This window comes from Armigeres subalbatus, chromosome 1, assembly GCF_024139115.2.
Source record: "Armigeres subalbatus isolate Guangzhou_Male chromosome 1, GZ_Asu_2, whole genome shotgun sequence".
Lineage (NCBI taxonomy): Eukaryota > Metazoa > Arthropoda > Insecta > Diptera > Culicidae > Armigeres > Armigeres subalbatus.
This window is the reverse complement of record NC_085139.1, coordinates 271,563,218-271,577,278: the sequence shown is the minus strand read 5'-3', so window position 1 is coordinate 271,577,278 and position 14,061 is coordinate 271,563,218. Positions and strand designations below refer to the sequence as shown.

General features: G+C 45.0%; 1 long non-coding RNA gene across 2 annotated transcripts; it reads right to left on the bottom strand.

Moving 5' to 3' along the window:
- Nucleotides 1–10,956: 10,956 nt before the first annotated feature.
- LOC134214138 (uncharacterized) lies at nucleotides 10,957–11,694 on the bottom strand. Of its 2 annotated transcripts, XR_009979679.1 has the most exons (4): nucleotides 11,391–11,694; nucleotides 11,267–11,339; nucleotides 11,153–11,215; nucleotides 10,957–11,093 (listed from the first exon to the last, which is right to left on the bottom strand). It is a non-coding gene; the product is annotated as an uncharacterized LOC134214138 (long non-coding RNA). The 2 variants fall into 2 exon arrangements; XR_009979675.1 differs by having other exon boundaries at nucleotides 11,267–11,694.
- Between the last annotated feature and the right edge of the window lie 2,367 nt (nucleotides 11,695–14,061).

Here is a 14,061-nt window from a genome sequence, read left to right as displayed (position 1 = left end):
GATGACCAACCAAATTTAAATTTTTTCCTGAAATTTGGTTAAATATGCCAAAAAGTTCTTGGTGTAGTCCCTGAAGGAATTTCTGGATGAAACTAGAATTTTTTTTAGAAAATTTCTACAGACATTTCTTAGTAAAGATCATAAGCAATTCCTTCGTAAAATTCTATGAGAATTCCTACTGAAATTTGTATAGGTATTCTTTCTAAAATCCATTCACGTTCTCTTTGGGAAATTCCTTTAGTAGAGCTAATCCTGCAGGAATTCATTCGGAAATTTATTCAACAATGAACTAATTTCCGATGGAATTCCTGAAAGAGTTTTCTAATGGAATTTCAAAACGATTTCCTGAAGTAATGTCGGATAAAGTTTTTGAAGGCAACCCGGCAACATTTTTGAAGAAATTTCCGAAAAATATGTGAGAACTGAAGGAATTCTCAAAGAAAAATCAATAGGAACCCTTCAGGAAAATTTCGAAGAAATCCTCGCAGATATTCTAAAGTCCTAACAGAATTTCAAATAAATTTTTAAAGGAGCGTTGAATGAATATCTGAAGGGATCCTAAAAAAATCAAAAGAAATGGAGAATGTCGTGAAGAAATTCCTGAGGAAAATGTCCAAAAATTTAATTCTAAATTTATCTATACCTATGATGGTCGTACACTCCGTGTTGTCCGGAGGAAAACCGAATTTAATTTCCTATTCCAGGTTGCTCGTTCTTGGGCCGCCTGTCGCCAGTCTCCCTGCACACCGGCTGCACGAGCATCTTCCTCGATTGCACACAGCCACTGAGTCCGGGGTCTACCCCGGAGCCAACGTCCTCTTCCACACTCCCGGAAGGTTTTTTGCTGGTCTCTCTACATGTTCAGCCCACTGTAATCTGCCATATTTTATCAGCCTGCCTTTGTCTGCATTTTTATAAACTTGGTACAATAGTGATTCATTCGTTCGTCTGCGCCATTTACTATTCTCCACCGCGCAGTATTTTCTGCTCAAACACTGCATCTTTTTGCCAATGTCATTTGGCTGAAAGATGTTTGGCCGAATGTACCATTTTGCCGAACAGACCATTAGACCGAAAGTCATTTGGCCGAAAGGGTCGATTGCCTGAAAGGGTCATTTGACAGAAATGGTAATTTGGCGGCCGAAAGGGTCGTTCGGGCGAAATGATCCTTTGGTCAAAAAGGTTGTTTGGCCGAAAGGGTAATTTGGCCAAAGGGTCATTTGGTCAAAGGGTAATTTGGCCAAACTGGTCTTTAGGCCGAAAGGGTCATTTGGCTGATGGGGTCATTTGGCCGAAAGGGTCATTTGGTCGAAAACGTCGTTTAGCCGTAGGAGTAATTTGGCTGAATAGGACATTTGGCCGAATAAGACATTTAGCCTAATAGGTCATTTGGCCGAATAGGTTATTTGAAAAGTGAGAAATTAGGAATGAGAAGAGAGACGTCTCAATTCTCATTCCTTATTTCTCACTTCTTACTGTAAAAAGTGAGAAGCATGAGGTGAGTAGCGAGACGTCTCACTACCCACTTCGCACTACTAACTTTTCACAGTGAGAAGTGAGAAATGGGAAGTGAGTCATCTCACGTCCCACTTTCTACAATGAGAAGATATAAATAAAGAGTAAGAAGTGAGACGTCTCACTATTCTCTTTATTATGAAAAGTGAGTTGAACTAAGTGGGTAATGAGACATCTCACTATTCATTTCATGCTTCTCATTTTTTACAACGATAAGTGGTAAATGAGGAGTGAAAAGGGAGACGTCTCAATTCTCACTGTTTACAGGGAACAGTAAGAAATGAAAGTGAGTAGTGAGATGTCTCACTCTTTTTCATTTTTCTCTTCTCACTGTAGAAATTGTGAAGCGCGAAGTGAATAGTGAGACGTCTCACTGCTCACTTCGCGCTTCTCTCTTTTTACAGTGAGAAGTGAGAAATGAGGAATGAGAATTAAGACGTCTCTCTTCGCACTCCTAATTTCTCACTTTTCAAATGACCTATTCGGTCAAATGTCTTATACGGTCAAATGTCCTATTCGGCCAAATGACCCTTTCGGCCAAAAGACCATTCCGGCCAAATGACCCTTTAGGCCAAACTACCCTTTCGGCAAAATGACCCTTTCGGCCAAATTACCCTTTCGGCCAGATTGGTTTCGGCCTAATGGTTTGTTCGGCTGAATGGGTTTCGGCCAAACGACCCTTCCCGTTTACAGAGGTAGTTTTGTCAGTGTCTGTAGGTAGCTTCCTAAAGTAACCAAAGAATTTACTGGAGGAATTTTCAAAGGATAATCCGGAAACAATCTTCAGAAATTGCCTAAGGTATATTTGAAAGAATCCCTAAGGTAATTTCAGGAAAAATGTCTTGATGCTAAGGAACCCCTAGAGGAAATTACAAAAAAAATCCAAAAAGTATCTTTCGCTGGAAATTCTCAATTAATTTTCTTTTAAGAAATTCTTAAGCAAATTTTCAAAACTTGATGAAATTTCCAAAGTAAGTCGTAATTGAATTTCTGTAGGAGTTTTAAGAGAGTTTTTGGAGGAATTCTGAAACAATTTCCTAAGGAACTCCTCAAACATTTTTCGTAGATATTTCAAACAGAGTTTGTGTAGGATTTTCAGAAGGTATATCCGTGTTCCTGAACGAAATCTTGACGGAATGTCCAAAGGAACTTGCGGAGATTTCTAAGAAAATCAGAAGTTCATTCAGGAGTTACTTTGAAAAATCTTTCAGGAGTTTCTTGGATATTCTTTCTGGAACTTGTTCAAGAATTCTTAAGGAAATTTTATCCTAGAACTTTGCAAGGTATACCAAAAGAGTTTCTGGAATTCGTTTCCGGATGAGTTTTTGTAGGACTCCCTGAGGCAAATTCCGAGGGAAACTGCTAATCGATTTCTTAGAAACATTCCAAAGGAATTCCTGGATTTATCTAGGAATTATTTCAGACATACCAGAAGGCATTTCCTCTGAAATTCTGTTAGGAATTTATTCATAACTTCCTTCAAAAATACATTCAGACATTCCTTTATGGATTTCTCTGGAAATTCCTTTAGGAAGGATTCCCGAAGAATGTTTTAAAGGAATTGCTGGTAGAAGTTCCGTAGAAGTTCCTTGAAAAGATCTAAGAAACCTAAATTAATGATTTCGTGTGTGTTACTTCTACGTGAAGTTAAACGATTTACAATGATATGGAAATGCTAATATCATCTTCCAAACTTGGACGTACATGTTCATGATAGCATTAGAGGCGAAAGTATAGAATTGATAGTTCCGTTAGGATACGGCAGGCATGAAGAATGTTTTTATAGAAGTCGATTTGAAAGCGAGCGGAGGGCAATATTTGTGATGGCACATATCACACGACCTTCCTTCTGCCAAGCTCCCGTATGAAGGGGGAGGGAAGAATATCAGTGTGGAAGCTGATATATCTCCACTGGCAAAAGGAAGGTGGTTTGCCATCGCGTGCGGAAGGATTTGCTATCGAAGGATTTGCTATCGAGTACTGTCTCCAAATTTCTAATATGACATCAGCATTTAGTCGAATAGGATTTTTATTGCACAGTTCTGTTTTCTCATTGCGTCCGTCTCGTCGCAACCAACTAACTGTGCAATAAAAATCCTATTCGACTAAATGCTGATGTCATATTAGAAATTTGGAGACAGTACTCGTCGATAGCAAATCCTTCCGCACGCGATGGCATATGAGCAAGTCAAACCACCTTCCTTTTGCCAGTGGAGATATATCAGCTTCCACACTGATATTCTTCCCTCCCCCTTCATACGGGAGCTTGGCAGAAGGAAGGTCGTGTGATATGTGCCATCACAAATATTGCCCTCCGCTCGCTTTCAAATCGACTTCTATAAAAACATTCTTCATGCCTGCCGTATCCTAACGGAACTATCAATTCTATACTTTCGCCTCTAATGCTATCATGAACATGTACGTCCAAGTTTGGAAGATGATATTTGTCAAGGCTGTCGTAGGGTCAAATAATTAGGCGAGCCGTTTTGATAGCGAATGATATTTGTATTCTGTTGTTATTATTATTGGTGTTGTTGTTGTTGCTTCAACTGTAATATAATTCAAATGGTAAGTACAATATTCCATGATAGTATTAGAAAGCTCTTACAATTCGGTGTGCCCTTTGTTTGCGCACCCTACGGTTCGATTTTACGTCCACGTGAGACAAGACCTATTCGATTTAGTTTTAGTATTTGATTATTTTTATTTAATTTCTTCTTACTTTTCTTTCTCTTTTCAGGTATCTACGGATCAACGGACTGGCGGCGGACTCGGACAACGAACTATGCTCTGGACTAAGGAATTCAATGATTAGGGCTTGAATTCAGAAACTAACCTAAACTAACCTCAATTGGTTGAGTTAATAAACTCGTCTCAAACTCAACGTATTTAACTTTCACTGTGTGAATATGGCTCAAATACACACTATTCACTATAAATTACTTATGCACTACTGCTATCCTATTTTTAGTTAAGGTTTTATTTTCCACACGCGAGCTGCACTTTGTTTTACTGCGAACTGTAAAAAGAATGAAGGGCCGGAAATGGTTTTTGACAGGTCGTCCGTCACTCGTTGACGTCTGTCACTTCGAACAACGCACCGCTTTGACAGGTTCGGCGCCGCTTTAAAAACGACGGTGGCAGGGTGGCCAGTTCACCATTTCTGCGTCAACAGTCTCCCCCGGGTGTAGTCCGGAACCTTCCGGAACTTCACGTTTTTCCTCCAAGTCTAGTAACGCCAGCCTTGTCACCGGCCTCAGCAGACTCTTCTGTCCTATCTTCACGACGGCTTGTCGATGCTGCCCATCTGCGCTCGGAATCATACGTACAATTCGTCCGCGTTCCCATCCATTACGCTTAAATGGTTCCGCGACCATCACCAAGTCTCCTGCGATCATCGTTCTGGTGTCATCGAACCATTTCGGTTGTCGACGGATCACCGGCAAGTATTCTACCAACCAGCGTTTCCAGAAAGCGTCAAGCTTGGTGCGGATTTGCTCGTGTGATTTCCCAAGAATTTTTCGGCGAACCAGCTCACTTCGCGGGCCCTCTTCGGTTTGGGTTATTGAATGCTTCACTCCACTTGAACTCAGCAACAGAAAGTGGTTCGGAGTGAGTGCTTCTGCTTCCTCGGATTCAAGTGGTAAGTACGTCAGAGGCCTTGAGTTGACTATACTTTCCGCCTCCACGACCAGTGTCTGCAGCCCCTCGTCATCCAGCTTCTCCTCGGAGTACGCTTCGCCCATCGCTGCTTTCACTGACTGCACTAAGCGTTCCCATGCCCCGCCCATATGTGGTGCTCCCGGCGGAATGAAGTTCCACTTTGTGTTGGTACTGGTGAACGTTGCTGACAGTCCCTGGCTTATCTGGTGCTGCAACACTCGATCGGCACCTTGGAAATTTGTTCCGTTGTCGCTGAAAAATTCGGCGGGTGGTCCCCGCCGACCCACGAATCGACGGACGCAGGAAATGCAGGACTCTGTGGATAACGTATAAGCGACTTCAAGATGAACGGCGCGCACTGTCAGGCATGTAAACAATGCGATCCATCGTTTGACGTTGATCTTCCCAACTTCACCAACAGTGGTCCGAAGTAGTCCACCCCGGTATACGTGAAGGCTCGTTCATGATGTGCCAGGCGCGCAGCTGGAAGTGGTGCCATTGGTGGGTTCGCCGGCCTAGCCCGACGGATTTTACAATAAGCGCAGTTACGGCTGACTTGCTTAACCACCACGCGGAGTCTAGGGATAGTGTACCGCTGACGAAGTTCGTTAACAACTGTCTCTGCGTTGCCATGGCGGAGGTGGTGGTGGTATCGATGTACAAGAAGCTCCGTTACTCGGTGTTTTCTCGGTAGGATTACGGGGTGGCGCACGTCGTAGCAGACGTCCTCTGCCGCGCCGACCCTGCCGCGCTCTCGTAACAAGCCGTGTTTATCCAAGATTGGCATCAGTCGGTAGATGGAGCTATGCTTCCCGATGATCTCCTGCCCGGTCTCGTTCGGCGCTTTGTTCGATAGTGCTGCTATCTCATCTGGATATGATTCCCGCTGTACCAACCTAAAAATGGTTTCCTCTGCTGCCCGTAGCTCTGCTTGTTGCAGTTGTCCCGTATATTTCGTACGCCTCTGGGCCGAATTGTGTATGAATCGGAGAGCGTATGCTGTTGCTCGTTGTAGGCGATCCCAGGATGAGAACCTGTCGAAATCAATCGCCGGTTGAAATGAACAGTGATGTAGAACTGGCGTACGCATTTCGTCACTAGTAGCAGTCACTGGCTCTTTCGAGCGGGGCCACTCATGTTCCGGAAGCCGTAGAAAGTCGGGTCCCTGAAACCACTTGCTGTCGTGGTGAAAGTAAGGTCCACTGCCCCATTTAGTTGCTTCATCCGCTGGGTTGGACGATGATGGCACCCATCGCCACTGACTTGCTGTTGTGTGCTCCAGAATCTCACTTACTCTGAAGGACACGAATTGCCGATAATTTCTAGGATCTGACTTGATCCAGGCCAGTGCTGTCCTGGAGTCCGTCCAAAACACTATGTCGGAGACGGGGACATCGTGGTTTTCCCTGACGAATTTCGACCATCGTACACCTAGGACACACCCTTGCAGTTCGAGTCTGGGAATCGACCACGGCTTCAGCGGGGCGACCTTTGATTTGCCTGCAATTAGGCAGCACTGCGGATCTCCGACTCTGTCGAATGTACGCAGGTAGACTGCACAAGAGTATGCTACCTCACTAGCGTCAACGAAAACGTGTATCTCGGAATTGCGGTACGTCCTCTTGTTGGCATGACGGAAATAGCATCTGGGAATCCGGACTCTGGCAATGTACTGGATCATCTGTACCCATCTCTCCCATTTTGCGAAGACGATGTCACTGACTTGCTTGCTCGTCCCACCTGTGCCTTCGCGCCACAGGTCTTGAATAAGGACCTTGCCGTGTATGATAAACGGAGAGAGCAGCCCAAAGGATCGAATAGGGTCATAACGCACCGTAATATTTGTCTCTTCGTCGGCCGTGTCGTTGTATGGATCAGCGTTTGCACCTCTTCGCTCATCTGTGTGGGAGAACTCCGTTCATCGGTTGAAGGGCTCCACAGCATTCCGAGTACCCTTTCGGATTTCGCTGCATCTACCAGGTTTAGCTGCTTGTCTGTTTCAGGTTGCACTTCACCCAGACGCTCTAGTACCGTAGCACTGTTCGACCGCCAATTGTGTAGCTGGAATCCCCCGTTATTGTGTACGTATCGTACTTCGCTTGCTATCTTTGCTGCCTCTTCTTCCGAACTGAAACTCGCCAGATAATCGTCGACGTAGTGGTCGTCGACAATCGCTTTCGCCGCTTCGGGATAAAGCTCTCGATGTTGCTCAGCGTTCCGATTTTTTACGAATTGTGCCGAAGCTGGTGAACAGGTGCTGCCAAATGTGGCGACATCCATAAAGTAGACGGTTGGCTTTTCGGACGGTTTGGCACGCCACAAAAAACGCTGGGAGCTCTTGTCTTCTTCACGGATTCGGATCTGGTGAAACATTTCCTGGATATCCGAGCTAAGTGCTACTCCATACAGCCGAAAGCGAAAAAGAACGGCCGGAAGAGAAGAGAGTTGATCGGGGCCTTTAAGAAGAGCGCTGTTCAGGGATATGCCATCCACCTTGGCCGCTGCGTCCCAGATGATACGGACTTTCCCCGGCTTCTTGGGGTTTATCACCGCTCCAACCGGAAGATACCACACTCTTCTAGGATCTGCTGCTTCCATTTCCGCTTTCGTAGCCTTGTGCGTGTAGCCCTTTGCCTCGTATTCGCGAATTTGCCGGTGGAGATTCTCCTTCAGTCCCGCATCGCGATCCATTCTGCGTTCTAGACACTCTAGTCGACGTACTGCCATGTAGTAATTGTTCGGGAATTCCACCTGGTCTTCCTTCCATATGAGGCCTGTTTCGAAATGATTTCCTATTCGCCGAGTAGTAGCTTCCATAATAGTGAGTGCTCGTTCCTCTTCTTTCGTCAGCGCGATTTCTGCCGGTCGGGCGCCAACTCCTTCAACGGCGAAAAATTCCTTCACTGCATCGTGGAGTGCTTCGTCGCAGGAACATTCACAAACGTGGAAACTGTAGGATTCTTGTTTGCTGTTTCCTCGTGGACCGTAGACGCACCAACCAAGTCTGGTTTTAACCGCCACCGGTGCTGATCCTTCACCTTCCCGTACTTTCAAAGGCAGCGCCAGGCGCAAGTTGTCTACCCCAATTAGGATCTTGGGCACTGCGTTCTGGTAGCTAGTAATAGGGATGCCTTTCAAGTGTTTGTGTAGTTGAGCTGCTTCTTCTATCTGGAAACTTTGAGCAGGGAGTCCTAGGTTGCTTACCGTTCTTGCGTTCAGCAGCTTATGCCGCTTTTGTTGACCGATTCCAGCGATCTCGATCGAAATCTGCTGCGAGCCTTTTTCTACGCGAGATGTATTCCCGGTCCACCGTAGACATAGAGGAAGGGTATTACCTTTCACACCGAGCGAGGTAACCAAATCACTTTCTACCAACGTCAGGTCAGAACCTTCATCGAGAAAGGCGAATGTGTCAATCGATCCTTTACTTCCATGTACAGTCACTGGAATGATCCGAAATAGCGTCGAAGAAGTCAGGTGGCGATGAGTATGATTTTCAGCTATCTGCATCGTGAGTTCCGACGGCTTCGGTGGACCTCTAGAAGAGTGCAGAAGCGGATGGCGGAATTGGCACCCTCCGATGTCACAGAGCTTTCGTCCGCGACACGCGCGTCTTCCGTGGCTGAATAAACAGTTCTGACACAGACCCAAGGATCGCACTCGTCTCCAGCGATCGTCGACGTGCAACTGCTTGAACGCATTGCAGTCACGCACTCGGTGTCCGCTTTTGTTGCAGTGAGTACAATCGAAGTGCTTCGGCATTTCCTTGTGTTCACGTAATGAATCCTCTGGTTTTGCAGATGCTTCCGTTGCATGAGAGTTAACAAATCCTTTGTTCTTCGGACGGTCACGAACGCTGCTCCGTTTTACCTCCGGTTCAAAGGTCACCACACTAGTTGCATCCCGTACCACTGTTGCCATATAATCACCGAAGGTTTTTAAATCGACGCATTGGAATCCTCGTTTGTATCCCGCCCACATCATTCGTTGATCCCCGGGAAGTTTCGCCACAAGCTCTTGCAGTAGCGATGGGTTCGATAGGTGAGCGCGTTCATCCGCTGCTTCGATGTGATCGCACAGTGCCTGCACCGCCATTCCGAACTCGATCAGCCCTTCCAACTTGTCGGACCTAGGAGCTGGAATTTCTCGCACCTTCCGAAGCAAAGCGTTGATCAGCAGCTCCGGACGTCCAAACCGCATACGTAGGGTCTCGATCACTTGTGGCACTGCTGCTGGAAGTACCAAGCGACTGCGAACTGTTTCGAGAGCAGGACCAGATAGGCATCGTTGTAAGCGGAGCATATTTTCTCCATCCGAAAAACCACAAGCTTCGCTTGTGTACCGGTAGTTTGAGATGAAGATCGGCCATTCAGCTGGGTCACCGGTAAATCGAGGAAGTTCCTTAGCCAGGGACTGCCTTGCTGCAAGCTGCTGCTGTGTGGGGCGAGCTGGGTCTAGCTGGGGAATCACCTGGTTTCGATGAACATTTTCGGATTGACGAGGGGACAGAGACGATTCAACCGTACGCGAGGGGAGATTACGCGTTTGCACACCGGATGAATATTGTTCAGGTTGATTGTGGTACAAAGTTGCATTGACCTGGTGCGCGAATGAATCTCGCAGCTGCTCATGGGAATTTGTAGGAGGCATACAAAACTCCCCCGGGCGCGCGTTAACTCGCAGCTGCCCTTGGGTAATTTGATTGTTGGTCGTGGGGCAATAATTGGACGCTTTCTTCTTTATAATTTTGATAGAATGGCTCAAGGCTTGACGCTTACCTGGGGGTTCCATATCATTCGGATGGATTTCAGATGATGGGTTCGTTTTACTCACCGACGGCCAGCCGGTTTGGCTTACCGCCTTCTCCAGTGGCCAGAGATGTCTCTGCGGGAAGGCCCCACCTACTGCTCCCAGTTCGCCTTCGGGAACCGACTGCAGTTTCCGATTCGCCTTAGGGATTGTGCCGGTTTGTTTTACCAAGCGCGACGGGCTCGCGTGCTTTGGTTGCTGTACATCCGCCAGATTGCTGATGTCGTTTGCTTCCGCACCGGTCTGGAACCCTTCCAGAACCTTCCGGCATAGCTCGAGCTGCACATTCAAATCTGCCAGTTGGTCAGGTGTTGGATTGGCGCGACGCTCGCACTGCTCAACCCGGTTCCTGAGTTCCTGCAGTGCGACATGAGGATTCTTCTTACCTTCCAAAATCTTAACTGTGCGCGGTTCGACCGCGGTAAGAGGAATCGACACCATAACAGGAGCAGTAGAACGAGGAGTGCCAGCTGGTGGGACCGACCGACGTGTCTTCGAAGCTGTTGGAGCTCCGGGAGGGAGCGGTGTCGATTGGCGCTTGTCGCATGGAGGCGACGTCACTGCATTGCTCGCTCTGCTGTGAGTGGTTTTTGTTTCCTCTCCGCCAATTACCTTGTTGATTAGCTGCTGCTGCTCATCCAAATGACGGCGCTGCAGCTCTAGTTCCAAACGAGCGCGTTCTAGTTGTTGCCTTTCCGCCAGTTGACTAAGGCAAACTGAGAATACCGAGGTTGAGCTGGACCGACTGGATCCACTGCGTACCGAAACGACGTCTTCTTGCAGTGTGGTGCAATTGCCGCACACCCACGAGCGATTTGCGATGCTCTCGTTCACTCCGCCACAAGTGTAATGCATCCATATGTCGCATTGGTCACACTGGACCATATCCTCCGCATCGTCCGGACGTTGGCAGGCCGCACAGTTGGAGTCCTCCTCCTGCCCTTCCGCAAGGCCATCCATGTTCCTGTCCATGACCACGAATTTTGAAGTTTTTGTCAAGGCTGTCGTAGGGTCAAATAATTAGGCGAGCCGTTTTGATAGCGAACGATATTTGTATTCTGTTGTTATTATTATTGGTGTTGTTGTTGTTGTTGTTGTTGCTTCAACTGTAATATAATTCAAATGGTAAGTACAATATTCCATGATAGTATTAGAAAGCTCTTACAATTCGGTGTGCCCTTTGTTTGCGCACCCTACGGTTCGATTTTACGTCCACGTGAGACAAGACCTATTCGATTTAGTTTTAGTATTTGATTATTTTTATTTAATTTCTTCTTACTTTTCTTTCTCTTTTCAGGTATCTACGGATCAACGGACTGGCGGCGGACTCGGACAACGAACTATGCTCTGGACTAAGGAATTCAATGATTAGGGCTTGAATTCAGAAACTAACCTAAACTAACCTCAATTGGTTGAGTTAATAAACTCGTCTCAAACTCAACGTATTTAACTTTCACTGTGTGAATATGGCTCAAATACACACTATTCACTATAAATTACTTATGCACTACTGCTATCCTATTTTTAGTTAAGGTTTTATTTTCCACACGCGAGCTGCACTTTGTTTTACTGCGAACTGTAAAAAGAATGAAGGGCCGGAAATGGTTTTTGACAGGTCGTCCGTCACTCGTTGACGTCTGTCACTTCGAACAACGCACCGCTTTGACAGGTTCGGCGCCGCTTTAAAAACGACGGTGGCAGGGTGGCCAGTTCACCATTTCTGCGTCAACAATATTAGCATTTCCATATCATTCTAAGAAACCTTTTATGTAATATCTGGAAGAATTAATTTAAGGAATTCATGGAATAATTGCCGAAAAAAAAAATCATAGGAGAAATTTCCGAAGTAATTCTCAAAAAAAAAATCCGAAGGCATTGCTTAAAAAAAGTGTTGATAAACAATTTCCGAAGAAATTCATTATAGAATTTCTACAGGAATTCCTTAAGGAGTCTTGGAACGAATTTCTAGCTTATTTTTCGTAGGAATTCCATTCCATAAGGAATGTTCTAAAGAAATTCGTAAATTATGTTCTGAAGAATTTCGTAATGTAAATTCTGAAGGAATTTTCGGAGAAAAAAGAATTTCTAAAGTCACCTACAGGTTTAGGTGCTCGACTGAATGCCAAAGGCTTGGCTTAGAAGAATTCCAAAGATCAGTTAAACATTGTATGTGTTATTCTACTTGGTAGAAGAAATCCACTAGATGAAGCCTAATGCAAACTCATAAACTTATCAACCAACATATTTATTAATCCACACAATGTATTTCACCACACTGACTTAGAGACATCATCTCGTAAGGTAGATTTGAAATTGAATTCTGACGATTTCCACCTTTTCACCATTTATGAACTATCATAAGACGAGATTAGTACTATTCCAATAAACTCCACCACGTTGTATTGCTTTACAGAAACGTATTTCGTCTTCAACTATAAGGCCATCTTTAGTTTGTACTTTACTCGACTCGACTTAAGTTAATTGATTTTTTTTTATTGCGATTAGTCATCGGCGTGGCAAAATTAAGATCGGCGGCGCGCCGACCCAAAATTGTCGGCGGCGGCGGCGTGAGTAAAACCACCGGCGGCGGCGGCGCACAGGTCTATGTGTAGGAGCCGGACAATACTAAATATTCATCATACTTGGTTGGCATGTGTACAAAAAAACATATGAGATAGTTAGTACGTTTTGCGAGAGTTCGGCTGTTACCTGGTGCTGGGAATTTGGTTTCATCATTACCCGCTAAGCTGCGGAGGACGACGGAGGTCCTTCTTAGCTTAGTAGGGAAAAGCACCTGTCTAGTGTACTGGGGTCGTGGGATCAAAGCCCACCGAAGGGGCGGTTACCCTTCAATACCTTTTCCGAACTATCTATCACATGTTGTACATATGCATAATCGAGTTTCAGACATAGTAGGGGAGAACGGTCCAAAATGCACCCCTTAAGCTTTTTCGATGTTTTCGCGCATATAAACAAAAATAGGTACCTAAGCATCCCGCATAGAAAAAAAAAAAAACATTTCGTTTAATGTACTGATTATAAACTCATTTTAATACACACCGTTAACATTTACGTTGAAGTTCATTTACATTAAGACCATAATTGCTTTTCAGTTTTGGATTATGAACTACGTCATTTGCACAACAATACATATGGTTAAAGTTCGGAGGACAGTTGATGAATAATTGTATATAATCCGTCTATCGAAAGATTTTGACACTTTCCATTCCGTGCATCGGAGTGGAATAAAACACAAGTAAAAAACACAAGTTCAGTTAGAGTGTTGTAATTTAGATTCCAACCAATTGGAATGAATAATGGTAAGTTTGACTGAATTGCATTGATTATTTTCTTGCTGATTATTTGTTGCTTGTTATTTTTAAGGCTGGCTACCGAACTTGTCGCCAACCCTTTAAATTTCCGGAAGACGATTCCGGTGGACTATGGTGCACAATTTTGTTTTGAGCTCCTTGCTGGTACTCGGACAATGATCAGGATCTCCTAGAATGGGAACAGATAGGGAAACAGACGCTGTTGTGAGCCGCTTTTAACATGGAGAACAGACGCTCGATTAGATTGGCACCCCAGGAAAGGATCAAACCTCCCTATTCCATGTCAGCGTACGACCCTAGTTCCCACCAGAGTTGATGGTTACCCGATCTTCCCCAAGGTGGCTCGTACCCCAGCCAGCACAACGGGCATGCAGGAATAGGAAGGATGATAGGAATTGCTGGGTAAAAGGCTGAGGGCCGCGAGATTTGGTCAATTTATTCCTTCAGGTATACGCGAAGTACCAATGGTACGCTCTACCAAGCATTTGCCGTGATTTGAATCTCAATTTTATACGTTTGTTATGTTTGGTAACATTTATACTTATTGATAATAAACAGGATTTGAAATTAATCAGAAAGTTGATGAAAATAATTATTAAATTGAAAGAAATTGAAAATAAAAATTTGAAGCAATAATTAAACGCAAGAGGTACCGTTGCACAAATTTTCCTGATATACTCCGATTATAACTTTAAAATAAAACTTATTGTTCGAATCTCGTAAAGTGAATGATATCTCAACA